Source organism: Catharus ustulatus, chromosome 5 (assembly GCF_009819885.2).
Source record: "Catharus ustulatus isolate bCatUst1 chromosome 5, bCatUst1.pri.v2, whole genome shotgun sequence".
Classification (NCBI taxonomy): Eukaryota; Metazoa; Chordata; class Aves; order Passeriformes; family Turdidae; genus Catharus; species Catharus ustulatus.
Window position 1 is genome coordinate 76,469,995 of NC_046225.1, and position 14,439 is coordinate 76,484,433.

At 54.5% G+C, this 14,439-nt stretch overlaps 1 long non-coding RNA gene across 1 annotated transcript; it reads left to right on the top strand.

The window, feature by feature from the left end:
- Positions 1–12,930: 12,930 nt before the first annotated feature.
- LOC116996806 lies at positions 12,931–14,070 on the top strand. Its single transcript, XR_004418027.1, has 2 exons — positions 12,931–12,975; positions 13,658–14,070. It is a non-coding gene; the product is annotated as an uncharacterized LOC116996806 (long non-coding RNA).
- The last annotated feature ends 369 nt before the right edge of the window (positions 14,071–14,439 follow it).

Consider the following 14,439-nt stretch of genomic DNA (forward strand, 5'->3'; position numbering starts at 1 on the left):
GGAGATGCAGGAGCTGGCAGGGGCTCCTGGCAGTGGGATTGCTGCCAGCTCCTTCCCCAGAACTTGTCACCCGTGACAGGAGGCACGAACTGCTCGTCACCTGGGATGCTGAGAGCTTTAATTGCTGCTGAGAGGAGACAGTGACAGCCATTTAGCCCAAAAAAGAATGCATTGCTCCTGAATGAAATGTTTAGCTGAGAAATGAATGGCACTCTGAGAGGAGCAGGAGCAAAGTCAGCTGAGGAGGAAGAGCAAGGGATGGTGACCAATAAATACCAGCACAGGGGTGAGGTTCAGCCTGAGCTGCAGCCTGGGAGGGTTCCTGCCATGGGATGCTCTGGAATCAGTTCCCAGACCCACGGGCAAGAGTGGGGCTTGCACTGTTCCCCCAGAATGACAGAGATATAAAACAGAGCTAAACTGCAATTGGAACACTTTGTGTTTTCCAAGATTTCCAGACAATGAGATGTGCCTTCAGTCAGGCTTTGAACTCCCCTCGTTTTTAATTGGTGAAAAGGTTTCTTTGAGGGAGAAGTGAAAGGTGGAAGGGCTCACATCTGATTTGCAAGAGTTGTCTTGAATACTTCAATAATTCCAAGAATAAGAAAAGATGAAAAAGGAGAGCTCTCCCAAGCAAACAAAGCCACACCAAGCAGTTTCTTTTCAAACACCAATGTGTTTGCATCTGAAATTCTTGTGGCTGCAGCAGACTGACAGAGCCTGCCCCTGCTCCTCACCCACAGCCTCAGCCCAGGTTTCCCTCATCCCTTGGGATGGAGGAACTGTCATAAATATTTCACTCACTGTGTCCCAGCCCAGTGGGTTTCAAGGGGACTCCGTGGTTTGTTTGGTTTATTTTCCTTCAGCTCTGCAGGAGTTAGAGCTTGTTCCATGGCCTTGCCTGCACAGCTGGGAAAGGCCTTGGAAACACGGAGGGAAAGGCAGGGCAGGTGCCCAGATGTACTCCCAGAACAGATCTGGGCTCCTCAGGTCATTTCTGTGCCCAGGCTGATGAAACCCTTCTGTCCTGTGCTGTAAATCCCAGCTGTAAGTTCCCTGTGCCAAACCTGTGCCAGCTGTGCCAGCTGTGCCCCCTGCCTTGGGCTGCTGTCCCTGCAGGGGCAGAGCTGCTCTCAGGAGCAGGGCTGCTCGTTGCCAAAGCTCCCTGCAATCTGCTGCTCATTATTGCTGTTTGCTCCCCTAATTAACCATGGTTTGTGTTCTCTCTTCCCCCAGCTCAGCCTCTGCTCCTTTTGCTGCTTCCCCACCTCCTGCTCCCTCAGCATTTTCTGTTTGCTCTCCTGGGGGGTTCCTTTCCAGATAAACGCTGCCATTTCCAGCACACCATTTTTTTCCCCACATCTACATCTCTTTTTTTTTGATTGTTGTTGTTGTTGTCCTTTTGATTGCTTTCTCCCCAACTGTTTCCTAAAATCTCTTTGCATTTCTGCTTCCTGAGTGTGCAGAAATTGCCCAATCTGCTCCGATTTGCTCTTGGGTTGGCATTTACAGAAATCCCCCGGAGCTTTTGGGCTGTTTTATTTGTGCAGGGACTTCCAGCTGGTGGTGTTCCAGACCAGGGATGAGGAGCTGCACACGGAACAGGGGAGTGCTCAGAGGGCCAAACGTGTCACCCTGCTCCAAAGTGTGGCTGTGGGTGTGACAGTGGAGCTGGAGCCTGGGATCCAGCAGCACCCTGAGCCCTTGGAAAGCCTCCTGAGAGGAGCTGCTCTAAGTGCAGGCTGTGACAGCCTGGCTGTGCAGGGCAGTGCCAGCCTGGATGTCACTGTCACTGTCACTGTCACTGTCACTGTCACTGCTGCTCGCTGCTGCAGCTCCAAACAGCTCCAGGGGGCACGAGAGGCTCATTTGGCACAATCGGGGGCTTTCCCAGCTCTGGGGCTGAGAGTGCTCCAGTGCAGCCTGGCCTGGGCAGCTGGGCTGGGCTGGGCTGGGCTGGGCTGGGCTGGGCTCAGCTGAGCCCTGCAAGGAGCCCTGGGTGCCAGGGGTGGCACTGACCTGGCAGGGCTGTCCCCTCTGCTGTCCCCTCTGCTGTCCCTCCTGCAGCTCCTGCCATGGTCACACAGATTGCTCATCCTTCCTTCCTTCCCCTCCCTCCTCTCGATGCCTTGGGGTCGAGCTTTTGTGTTTTCCAGAATCTCTGCTGCTTGGTGTGCAACTCTGAAATTTCATGTGAGGTGTCAGTGAGTTCTGTTCACAGGGAGTGACAAAATAATTCCTTCCCAGTGAGAACCAAGGACATCTGGTACCCAAAAATCAGAAATGAGGGGAAGGGGGCAGAGCCAGGGGCTGAGACTTCACAGCCTGGGGCTGTGCTTAGAGAATGACCCCAAGGTGAACCAAAACTCATAAAAGTGTGAAACTCGTGCCCATCTGGGATTTGATTGGGGTGCAGCCCTGGCTGAGCTCTTGCTCTGCCCAAGGTGAATCCTTTCAACAAGTCCCTGTTTGATTCCCTTCCATAAATCCCTGTTTTATTCCTTTTGCTCTGCCTGTCTCTGTTCCAGGTCAGCCTTTCCAGAGCCCATTCTCCCAGGGGTTCCCCTCTCTGCTGCTGCCCCCAGGGCAGTGTGGGCAGAGGGGTTCCAAGGCACAGGGACGAGGCTGGGAGGCTCAGCCTGTCGTGTCCTGTGTCCCCAGGGATTTCCCCATGGACTGGGGTGGGATGGGCACTGGCAGGGAGGGGTTCCCATCCCTGGAGGTGGCACAGGAAGGGCTGGAGGTGGCACTCAGTGCCCTGGGCTGGGGACAAGGGGGGGATCAAGGGTGCATTGGTGACCTGGGAGGGATTTTCCAGCCCCAGTGACCCCAGGATTCTGCACCCAGCACCCTGTGCCGTGCTTGGGAAGGAGCAGAGCTATTCCTTGGGAAGGAGCAGTGCTGTGCTTGGGAAGGAGCAGAGCTGTTCCTTGGGAAGGAGCAGAGCTGTTCCTCGGGAAGGAGCTGAGCTGTTCCTCGGGAAGGAGCAGAGCTGTTCCCTGGGAAGGAGCAGAGCTGTTCCTTGGGAAGGAGTAGAGCTGTTCCTTGGGAAGGAGCAGAGCTGTTCCTCGGGAAGGAGCTGAGCTGTTCCTTGGGAAGGAGCTGAGCTGTTCCTTGGGAAGGAGCAGAGCTGTTCCCTGGGAAGGAGCTGAGCTGTTCCTTGGGAAGGAGCAGAGCTGTTCCTTGGGAAGGAGCAGAGCTGTTCCCTGGGAAGGAGCAGAGCTGTTCCTCGGGAAGGAGCTGAGCTGTTCCCTGGGAAGGAGCTGAGCTGTTCCCTGGGAAGGAGCTGAGCTGTTCCCTGGGAAGGAGCTGAGCTGTTCCTTGGGAAGGAGCAGAGCTGTTCCTTGGGAAGGAGCAGAGCTGTTCCCTGGGAAGGAGCAGAGCTGTTCCTTGGGAAGGAGCTGAGCTGTTCCTTGGGAAGGAGCAGAGCTGTTCCCTGGGAAGGAGCTGAGCTGTTCCTTGGGAAGGAGCAGTGCTGTGCTTGGGAAGGAGCAGAGCTGTTCCTTGGGAAGGAGCAGAGAAGGAGCAGAGCTGTTCCCTGGGAAGGAGCTGAGCTGTTCCCTGGGAAGGAGCAGAGCTGTGCTTGGGAAGCAGCACAGGATCCCAGCCAGGGTTGGCTCTGGCTCCCAGCCCTGCTGGCACCAAGGACTGTGGCAGTCCGAGCTTCTCCCTGGCCACATGTTTAGCATTCCCATCTGCTCCTTTGAAATAATGCAATTTAGCCTAATTTTTGGTGTCAAGACACTTGGTTAGGGAAATTATATTCTGTCACCAAGGTGTCAGGCTTGTCTGGGGTTTAATAAAATTATGACACCCCGTGTGAGCTGGGAAATGAGCGTGTCCCCTCTGCAGCCCTGCCCAGAGCAGGGACATCTCCTGCAGAGCCGCAGCAAACGCTCGGTGACAGAGCTGCAGGAGCACAGCAAATTCACTGTGACTCACAGTGCCCTGGACACGGCTGGGAGCTGTGGGACACAAATGTGTTCTGGCACTGGCAGCAGGTCCCTGAGAACAGGTTCTGGGAGTGGGAGCCTGGGACTCACAGGTGATTTGTTAACCCTTGCAAGGGAACAGGGAAATGTCTGAGCTGGGAGCTCAGAACAGCCAGGAGGCAGGAGGGAACTGGGGAGAGTGGAAATCCTAAAGAAATGGGAAACCTGAGCAGCATTTCAGACAGAACTGTTCTCTGGGCATCAAAATTCAGGTTAAAAATAGGAACTCTGTCCCTGTCTGTTGTAAGAACATCCCAAAGGTTTGGATGCAGAGCACCTGGGAAGCAGAGCTCCTGCAAACCCTGCTCAGGCTGGGGACAGTCACACAGGGGACAGGAAAGGGACTCTCTGTCAGTGCCCTGACTCACACTGGGACTGGACACCCAGCCCAGGCTGGGGGAGGAAGGAGCCCTGAGCAGGATGAGCAGAGCTCAGCCCTGAGCAGGATGAAGAGATGCTGAGCCTTGAGCAGGGTGGGGAGAGCTCAGCCCTGAGCAGGATGAGCTCTGAGCCCTGAGCAGGATGAGTGCCCAGCCGTGAGCAGGATGAGTGCCCAGCAGGGTGAGCAGAGCCCAGCCCTGAGCAGACCCCAGCTCTGAGCAGAGCCCAGCCCTGAGCAGGATGAGCAGAGCCCAGCCCTGAGCAGGATGAGCAGAGCCCAGCCCTGAGCAGGATGAGCAGAGCCCAGCTCTGAGCAGGATGAGGAGATGCTGAGCCCTGAGCAGGATGAGGACTGCCCAGCCCTGAGCAGGGTGAGCAGAGCCCAGCCCTGAGCAGGGTGAGCCCTGAGCTCTGAGCTGGGTGAGCAGAGCCCAGCCCTGAGCAGGATGAGCAGAGCCCAGTCCTGAGCAGGATGAGCAGAGCCCAGCTCTGAGCAGGATGAGGAGATGCTGAGCCCTGAGCAGGATGAGGACTGCCCAGCCCTGAGCAGGGTGAGGAGATGCTGAGCTCTGAGCAGGGTGAGCAGAGCCCAGCCCTGAGCAGGATGAGCCCTGAGCTCTGAGCTGGGTGAGCAGAGCCCAGCCCTGAGCAGGATGAGCCCTGAGCAGGGTGAGCCCTGAGCTCTGAGCTGGGTGAGCAGAGCCCAGCCCTGAGCAGGATGAGCCCTGAGCAGGATGAGCCCTGAGCTCTGAGCTGGGTGAGCAGAGCCCAGCTCTGAGCAGAGTGAGCTCTGAGCAGGGTGAGCAGAGCCCAGCCCTGAGCAGGATGAGCTCTGAGCAGGGTGAGCAGAGCCCAGCCCAGCCCTGAGCAGGATGAGCCCTGAGCTCTGAGCAGGGTGAGCAGAGCCCAGCCCAGCCCTGAGCAGGATGAGCCCTGAGCTCTGAGCAGGGTGAGCAGAGCCCAGCCCAGCCCTGAGCAGGATGAGCTCTGAGCAGGGTGAGCAGAGCCAAGCCCTGGCACAGCCCTCCCTGCCCTGCTGTTCGTGCCCATCTGCCGCTCCCCAGGGCGCTCCTGATGCAAATCCATCCTCACATAAAACAAACTGTGTCAAGAGGAGCATATGGTGAATAAGCCCTGCTTGCCCAAATGCAGATTTAAAGGCTGCTCAGAGCCAGGGCCAGCTCCCTGCTGGTGGAACTCGCCTTTGTCCCACTGGATCTGTGCTCTGGGAGCTCTGCAGGCAGTAAGGGCCCGACCCTCAGCTCCTCCTCATCCTGAAACTGGAGAGGGAAAAACAGAGATCTCTGAGTTCCTCAGAGGGAGATCAAAATGTGGGGTTTGAATCACAGCTTTGAGAGAAATTAAAATATATTAAGCCACTCAGACATGAAATAGATGTGTAAGGTTCAGTTTTAAGTAAGTAGAAATATTATTAAGTTGCACAGATATGAAATAAAGGTGCAAGTCTAAGTTTTAAGTAAGTTAATTATGTTTTAAGTGCCTTAAAGAGCAAAAGCCTTGGAATCAAGTGTAAAAAACAAGTGAGAGCTCAACAACATAGTTCTGGACATAATAAAAACATGGTAAGAATATTGCTTATATTCCTCAGCTAGAACAGATAGAATTAGTTGTATAAATATAGACAGAGACATATATATAGCTATATAGATATCTATATATATAGATATATAGACATACAGATATATATAAATATATAGATATAGATGAGATAGAGATAGATAGACATAGATCTAATATATATATATGCTTAAGGATTAACACCACTTTTGTACTACAGAACCAGAATTCTATCAGGTTTAGAAGAAATGCTTCAGATTCGTGTTTCTAGCTCATTGGGAAATTTGTAAATAAAAATTTGTTTGTAATAAAAATGCACTGGGGACAGACCCATAGCTGTGTGGCCCCTGGAGCTGCTGGGGTCTGTGTCCAGGGTTTGGCACTGGGAACCTCCCCTGGTGCTGCAGGGATGGGGATGGATCCATGGGAAGAGCCCAGACTGGTTCATCTTTGCTTTCCTGGGTTACCCCAGTCCGGGTCTGAGCTCCAGGTTTGCCCTGACCCCTCCTAAATCCAGGATTTCCAGAATTGCTCCTGAACTCCTAAACCTGGCCCAGGACTCCTGGTTCCATGGGAAATCTGCCATTTCCACCCCAGAATTGCCATTTCCATCCCAGAATGGCCATTTCCATCCCAGAATTGCCATTTCCATCCCAGAATGGCCATTTCCATCCCAGAATTGCCATTTCCATCCCAGAATTGCCATTTCCATCCCAGAATTGCCATTTCCATCCCAGAATGGCCATTTCCATCCCAGAATTGCCATTTCCATCCCAGAATGGCCATTTCCGTCCCAGAATTGCCATTTCCATCCCAGAATGGCCATTTCCTGCTGTCTGTGCTGAGCAAGGGTCCCATTTCCAGCCTCTGCTCCTCCCAGCTCTGTTCAAACCCTTTTTCCTTGCAGCCCCCAAACCTGGCAGGTGTGGAGTGCCAGGGGTGTCACTGCCTGGGGGGAGCCTGGGGCAGCCCCAGGATGCAAAGGAAAATCACCTGGAAAGGATTTCAGGGTCCCCTAAGGACTGACCCTGTAATTTACAGTATCTCCCATTCTTTTTGTCTTTTCCTTGTGTCTATTCTGCTACAGATCCCTCAAGGAAAAATGGAATAAAACATGCACACGTTACAGGGCCTGTTGCATCACCAGTGCTTAGCCTGCTCAATTGACTGGAAAATTCAAAATTCACATCCAATTTCACCACTGAAGGGGAAAAACCCATCCCTGTCAAGAGCCTAATGCTGGTTAATATTGGTTTTGAAATTAGGTTGGTAAACAAATCAGCAGTGGATCTGCAGGGGCAGGGGGCACTTGTGGAGAGGGAACCAGCGGGGTTGTGTCCCTGGACAGCTCCTGGCTGCTTGGCTTCCATCCCATCCCAGCTCAGGAGGGGACAGGGGCAGCTCCCCCACATCCGGGGTCATTTCCCATCCCCAAAACACTGGGATCAATGGGATCAGTGGGATCAATGGGATCAGTGGGATCAGTGGGATCAGTGGGATCAATGGGATCACTGGGATCAGTGGGATCAATGGGATCAGTGGGATCAGTGGGATCAATGGGATCAATGGGATCAATGGGATCAGTGGGATCAGTGGGATCAATGGGATCAATGGGATATCCTGGCACTGCAGGGATCAGTGGGATCAGTGGGATCAATGGGATCACTGGGATCAGTGGGATCAATGGGATCAATGGGATCTGTGGGATCAGTGGGATCAATGGGATCAATGGGATCAATGGGATCTGTGGGATCAGTGGGATCAATGGGATCAGTGGGATCAGTGGGATCAATGGGATCAATGGGATCAATGGGATCAGTGGGATCAGTAGGATCAATGGGATCAGTGGGGTCAGTGGGGTCACTGGGATCAATGGGATCAATGGGATATCCTGGCACTGCAGGGATCAGTGGGATCAGTGGGATCAGTGGGATCAGTGGGATCGATGGGATCAGTGGGATCAGTGGGATCAGTGGGATCAATGGGATCAGTGGGATATCCTGACACTGCAGGGATCACTGGGATCAGTGGGATCAATGGGATCAATGGGATCACTGGGATCAGTGGGATCAGTGGGGTCAGTGGGATTACTGGGATCAGTGGGATCAGTGGGATCAGTGGGATCAATGGGATCAGTGGGATCACTGGGATCACTGGGATCACTGGGATCAATGGGATCAATGGGATCAGTGGGGTCAGTGAGATCAGTGGGGTCAGTGGGATCAGTGGGATCAGTGGGATCAGTGGGATCACTGGGATATCCTGGCACTGCAGGGATCAATGGGATCAGTGGGATCAGTGGGGTCAGTGGGATCAGTGGGGTCAGTGGGATCAGTGGGATCAGTGGGATCAGTGGGATCAGTGGGATATCCTGGCACTGCAGGGATCAGTGGGATCAGTGGGATCAGTGGGATATCCTGGCACTGCAGGGATCAGTGGGATCAGTGGGATCAGTGGGATATCCTGGCACTGCAGGGATCAGTGGGATCAATGGGATCAATGGGGTCAGTGGGGTCAGTGGGATATCCTGGCACTGCAGGGATCAATGGGATTAATGGGATCAATGGGATCAGTGGGATCAGTGGGATATCCTGGCACTGCAGGGATCAGTGGGATCAGTGGGATCAGTGGGATCAGTGGGATATCCTGGCACTGCAGGAATCAATGGGATCAATGGGATCAGCGGGATCAGTGGGATCAATGGGATCAATGGGATCACTGGGATCAGTGGGATCAATGGGATCAATGGGATCACTGGGATCAGTGGGATATCCTGGCAATGCACGAATCAATGGGATCAGTGGGATCAGTGGGATCAGCAGGATCAGTGGGATCAGTGGGATCATGGCCTTGGTAGATAAAACTGGCAGAAATTGGGACATTCTCATCTTTGTAGTTAGGCAGTCATTGATGAAACAAAGGCAGGAAGTCTGAGTTTGCAAAATCAATCAGACTATTGCAAAGTCTGATTTTACAAACTGGTAGTAGATACAAATTGTTTAGGAACATAATATTCATAACAGGGGGGTTTAAACCAGAATGATTTAATCACATTTTTCCTCCGTCAAGGGTCCATGCTTCACTTCACTTTGTATTTTGGTTTATACAAACCCCAATATTTCTGTGATTGACACGGATCTTTTATCAATTATCACATGCCCAAGCCCCAGGCTGTGTTTGCTGGGCTTGGCTCCTCTCCTGGCAGGCAGAGGGGTGCTGGCACTTGGGGTGTCTGACCTGGAGGGTCCCTGCATGGAGAGCTGCAGGGGTTGCACCAGGATTGGCACAAGAGATCTGGAGAGGGGCTTGGGACAGGGCCTGGAGAGACAGGAATGGTGGGATCTGGGGCAGGAATTGTTCCCTGGTAGGGGTGGGATTAAATTAAATTAAATTAAATTGTCTTTAGTGTTCTGTGCCCGCAGACCAGGGGAGCTGTGTCCCTTTGGGGACCAGGGGAGCTGTGTCCCTTTGCAGCCCAGGGGAGCTGTGTCCCTTTGCAGCCCAGGGGAGCCGTGTCCCTTTGGGGACAAGGGGAGCTGTGTCCCTTTGCGGCCCAGGGGAGCCGTGTCCCTTTGGGGACCAGAGGAGCTGTGTCCCTTTGCAGCCCGTGTGGATGATGTGCAGCCCCTTCCCTGTCCTGGGTCACCCCTGACACAGAAATGCTCTTGGGGGGGCACAGCCTCCCCCTCCCACCCCTCTGTCAGAGAGGAAAGGGAAATTCCACCGGGGAATTTTGTGTTGTCTGGCACCTCTTTTAACATTTTTATTGGGATGAAGGGGGGAAGACACCCCAGCACTGCAGTGCCTGACCACCAGAAGGGACCTTTTTCCATCGGGGAGCAGCTGTGAGCAGCAGCTGTGGTGACAAAAGGCTGTTTGAGCTCTTAACTGCTCCCATCTAAATGCAAATGCTGCCTCAGCCCTGGGCTAGCAGGGAACCTGCATCCATCCATCCATCCATCCCCTGGCTGGAGCTGGGACATCCTGGATCGCTGCTCCTTCCACTCAGCCAGAGTGGGAAATGCTCCTGGAGGTGCCACAGCTGCTGCACAGCTCTGCCCCACCCCCGGGCTCCATCCTTTGTCCTCCCCCCAAAACAGGAGCCTTCTCTGGCTCCAGCAGCACAACTGGGCTGGGCATTCCCAGGGGGAATGTGGCACTCGGGCTGGTCTGGGCCACTGTCCCAGTCCTGGAGCAGCCCACGGAGCCCTGGGCTGAGGGTGGCTCCAGGTGTGCACACCTGGCACAGCCCCCAGCACTGCAGGGACAGTGAGATCCAGGGGATGCAGCTGGAGAGCTGGAAACATCCTCTGGAGAGGCTGCACGGATTCAGCATTGATTCAGCACCATACAAAGGCAAGGAATTTGTTAAGTGGAAAAAATCCTGTCTGTAAAATATCATTTGAGTAGCTGAAGAGCCCGGTGAGGTGAGCCCAGAGGCAGGCAGGGCTCAGAAGGGGCTTTCCAAGAGGAAGGGTTTGAATTTCCCTTGCCTTGCTCATCCCAGGAGCTGCAGGGGGGGTGTTCGGTGCTGGGACAGAAAATTCATCTCAGGAGCAGAGCCTGGGCAGGCACGGGCTTTGCTGCTGCTCTGCACGATGTGATTTGGGCACTGCCAAATTCATCTGCAGCTCCTTCCCTGCCCAGCCTGCTCCTCCTGCCCCTGCTGTCCCTGTCCCTGTCCCTGTCCCTGTCCCTGTCCCTGTCCCTTTCCCTGTCCCTGTCCCTACTGTCCCTGTCCCTTTCCCTGTCCCTGCTGTCCCTGTCCCTGTCCCTGTCCCTGCTGTCCCTGCTGTCCCTGCCCCTGTCCCTGTCCCTGCTGTCCCTGCTGTCCCTGTCCCTGTCCCCGTCCCTGCTGTCCCTGTCCCTGTCCCTGTCCCTGTCCCTGTCCCAATTCCTGTCCCAGTCCCTGTCCCTGTCCCTGTCCCTGTCCCTGCTGTCCCTGCTGTCCCTGTCCCTGTCCCATCCCTGTCCCTGTCCCTGTCCCCTCGGGCTGGCTCTGTGTGTCCCCCAGCCCCCCTGCCCTTGAACAATCAGCAATGCAGGGCTCAGCCCTTTGTTCCCAGAAATGATTCTTGCTCTGGCCCCAGGGGTTTGTCCCACACGGACTCGTGGCTCCCCTGTTGTGTTTCAGGGCTGCCAACCCCCCTGGCTGCTGTTCTGTCCCTGCAGTGTCCAAAGCCCAGGTGCCACCTCTGAGCTGCAGGGCCGAGGTGTCCTTGGGCAGGAGAGGGGACAGGGCTGGACAGGAGCTGCTCTTCCATCACTGCTGGGTTTGTGTGGGACAGGGCTGGGCAGGAGCTGCTCTCCCATCCCTGCTGGGTTTGTGTGGGGCAGGAGCTGCTCTTCCATCACTGCTGGGTTTGTGTGGGACAGGAGCTGCTCTTCCATCCCTGCTGGGTTTGTGTGGGACAGGAGCTGCTCTTCCATCACTGCTGGGTTTGTGTGGGACAGGAGCTGCTCTTCCATCACTGCTGGGTTTGTGTGGGACAGGAGCTGCTCTTCCATCACTGCTGGGTTTGTGTGGGACAGGAGCTGCTCTTCCATCCCTGCTGGGTTTGTGTGGGACAGGAGCTGCTCTTCCATCCCTGCTGGGTTTGTGTGGGACAGGGCTGGACAGGAGCTGCTCTTCCATCACTGCTGGGTTCGTGTGGGACAGGAGCTGCTCTTCCATCCCTGCTGGGTTTGTGTGGGACAGGAGCTGCTCTTCCATCACTGCTGGGTTTGTGGGACAGGAGCTGCTCTCCCATCCCTGCTGGGTTTGTGGGACAGGAGCTGCTCTTCCATCACTGCTGGGTTTGTGGGACAGGAGCTGCTCTTCCATCACTGCTGGGTTTGTGGGACAGGAGCTGCTCTTCCATCACTGCTGGGTTTGTGTGGGACAGGGCTGGACAGGAGCTGCTCTTCCATCCCTGCTGGGTTTGTGTGGGACAGGGCTGGTGTTTGAGCTGCTCTTCCATCACTGCTGGGTTTGTGTGGAACAGGAGCTGCTCTTCCATCACTGCTGGGTTTGTGTGGGACAGGAGCTGCTCTTCCATCACTGCTGGGTTTGTGGGACAGGAGCTGCTCTTCCATCACTGCTGGGTTTGTGTGGGACAGGGCTGGACAGGAGCTGCTCTTCCATCACTGCTGGGTTTGTGTGGGACAGGAGCTGCTCTTCCATCCCTGCTGGGTTTGTGTGGGACAGGAGCTGCTCTTCCATCCCTGCTGGGTTTGTGTGGGACAGGAGCTGCTCTTCCATCACTGCTGGGTTTGTGTGGGACAGGAGCTGCTCTTCCATCCCTGCTGGGTTTGTGTGGGACAGGAGCTGCTCTTCCATCACTGCTGGGTTCATGTAGCACAGCTATGGTGTTTGAGCTGATGCCAATCTTCACCAGCCCCTCTTTCCCACCAGCTCAGCCTTTCACACTCCCTGTCCATGGCCAGGCTCTGTGGGAGGCAGGGAATTGTTCTCCTGCAAACAAAGAGGCACAGATAACACTGCTGGGTATTTGGCTTGGCAAACACTCCTCACCTCAGCAGGAAAACTGCCTGGGCAGACAGGACCAGGACTGCTCCAACAATCCACTGCAAATTCATCAGCATGGACTCACCTCCGTGGGGATAATCAGCAGACTCCAGAAAGGAGTTTATTAGACACTCAGTCCCAGGATTGTGTTTATCTTCTGAGCACATGCACACACAGGCACCGAGCTGTGTTTAATAGGACTCTTTCAGCCCTGCTGATCCTGGATGGAAATGGGAAAAGATTCCACTGGTACAGGGATGTGAGCAGGTTTGGGGGGCTGGGGTGAGGCCCAGGAGAGATCACAGCATGGAACATCAGTATGGAGAGATCACAGCCTGGAACATCAGTATGGAGAGATCACAGCCTGGGTCAGCCCATGAGAGATCACAGCCTGGAACATCAGTATGGAGAGACACAGCCTGGAACATCAGCCCTGGAGAGATCACAGCCTGGGTCAGCCCATGAGAGATCACAGCCTGGAACATCAGCATGGAGAGATCACAGCCTGGAACATCAGTATGGAGAGACACAGCCTGGAACAGTCATGGAGAGATGGCAGGGATGGGATGGGATGGGATGGGGTCAGGGATGGGATGGGATGGGATGGGATGGGATGGGATGGGATGGGATGGGATGGGATGGGATGGGATGGGATGGGATGGGATGGGATGGGATGGGATGGGATGGGATGGGATGGGATGGGATGGGATGGGATGGGATGGGATGGGATGGGATGGGATCAGGGATGGGATGGGATGGGATGGGATGGGATGGGATGGGATGGGATGGGATGGGATGGGATGGGATGGGATGGGATGGGATCAGGGATGGGATGGGATGAGATGGGATGGGATGGGATGGGATCAGGGATGGGATCAGGGATGGGATGGGATGGGATGGGATGGGATGGGGGTCCTGGGCAGGCAGTGAGACCCTCACTAAGGGCAGGAATGTGGCACCACTTGTCAGCTGTCACACACAGGGACACCGAGGTCCCCAGGGCAGGACAAAAACCAAACCAGGAGCCCCAGAGCCAGCTGCTCTTCCCTGGAAGGGCTCAGAGCATGGAGCAGCTCCCAGGGCGTGCACAGAGTGTGGCCACCGTGATTTTCAGACCATCCCCAGCTCTCAGTGCTCTTCTCATGAACACTTTGGACTCCTCCAGACAGCTTTTAAATGCAATTTATTTCCCCTTCAGATGCAGCCAGGACTGAACATTGGAAGGAGAGGAGAAGGTTGGGAAGGAGCAAGGGGAGCACCCCCAACAAATCCCCCTGGCTCTGGTCCTTGTGTGGGACTGGGCTGCATCTGTCACATCTGATTAGATTGTGTTGTCCTTTTTTATCTCCCTGATCTATGCTATGATTCTTCTGGTTTTATGTGACATTTCCTTGGCAGTAGAACTGCTTGGATTAGATATTCAGAGTGTTTCCCTCACCATAAAACATGCAAATTGCAAAGGGTATTTATTTGCACAGTTATGTTTTGCTTTGTCTTTTTGTTCATTTTTAATGTTGCTATTTTATGATATTTTTTTGTGTGTGTGTGCTGGTGCTGCTTGTAAAGAGGATCCACGTGGCTTTTTGCATTAAAAAATATCAGTGAGTTACATTTAGAGCAGGTTTGCACTTGGGCAAGGACAGATTTGGAGTTTGGAGTTCCAGGAACTGTGTGTCCCCTCCTTGGCCTGGTGTCAGCAGCTCCAGTAAATCCATGGAGCCTTTCCAGAGAACCATGCAATTGGCTTTGAAAAAAATCAAAAATCACCATGGGCAGGGCCAGCTTGCACTAGCCCAGGTGTGCAGCCTGGCCTTGGCACTGCCAGGGGTGGGGCAGCTGTGCCAGGGCCTTTGGGGAGGCAGAAATCCCACCCCAGGGAGCATCACCCAGCCTGAGAGAGCTCAGAGCCCCTGGGCTGTGCCCTGGCTGGTAACAAACTGCTGGGAATGGTGACAGAAACACAGCCCAGGGCTGGTGTTC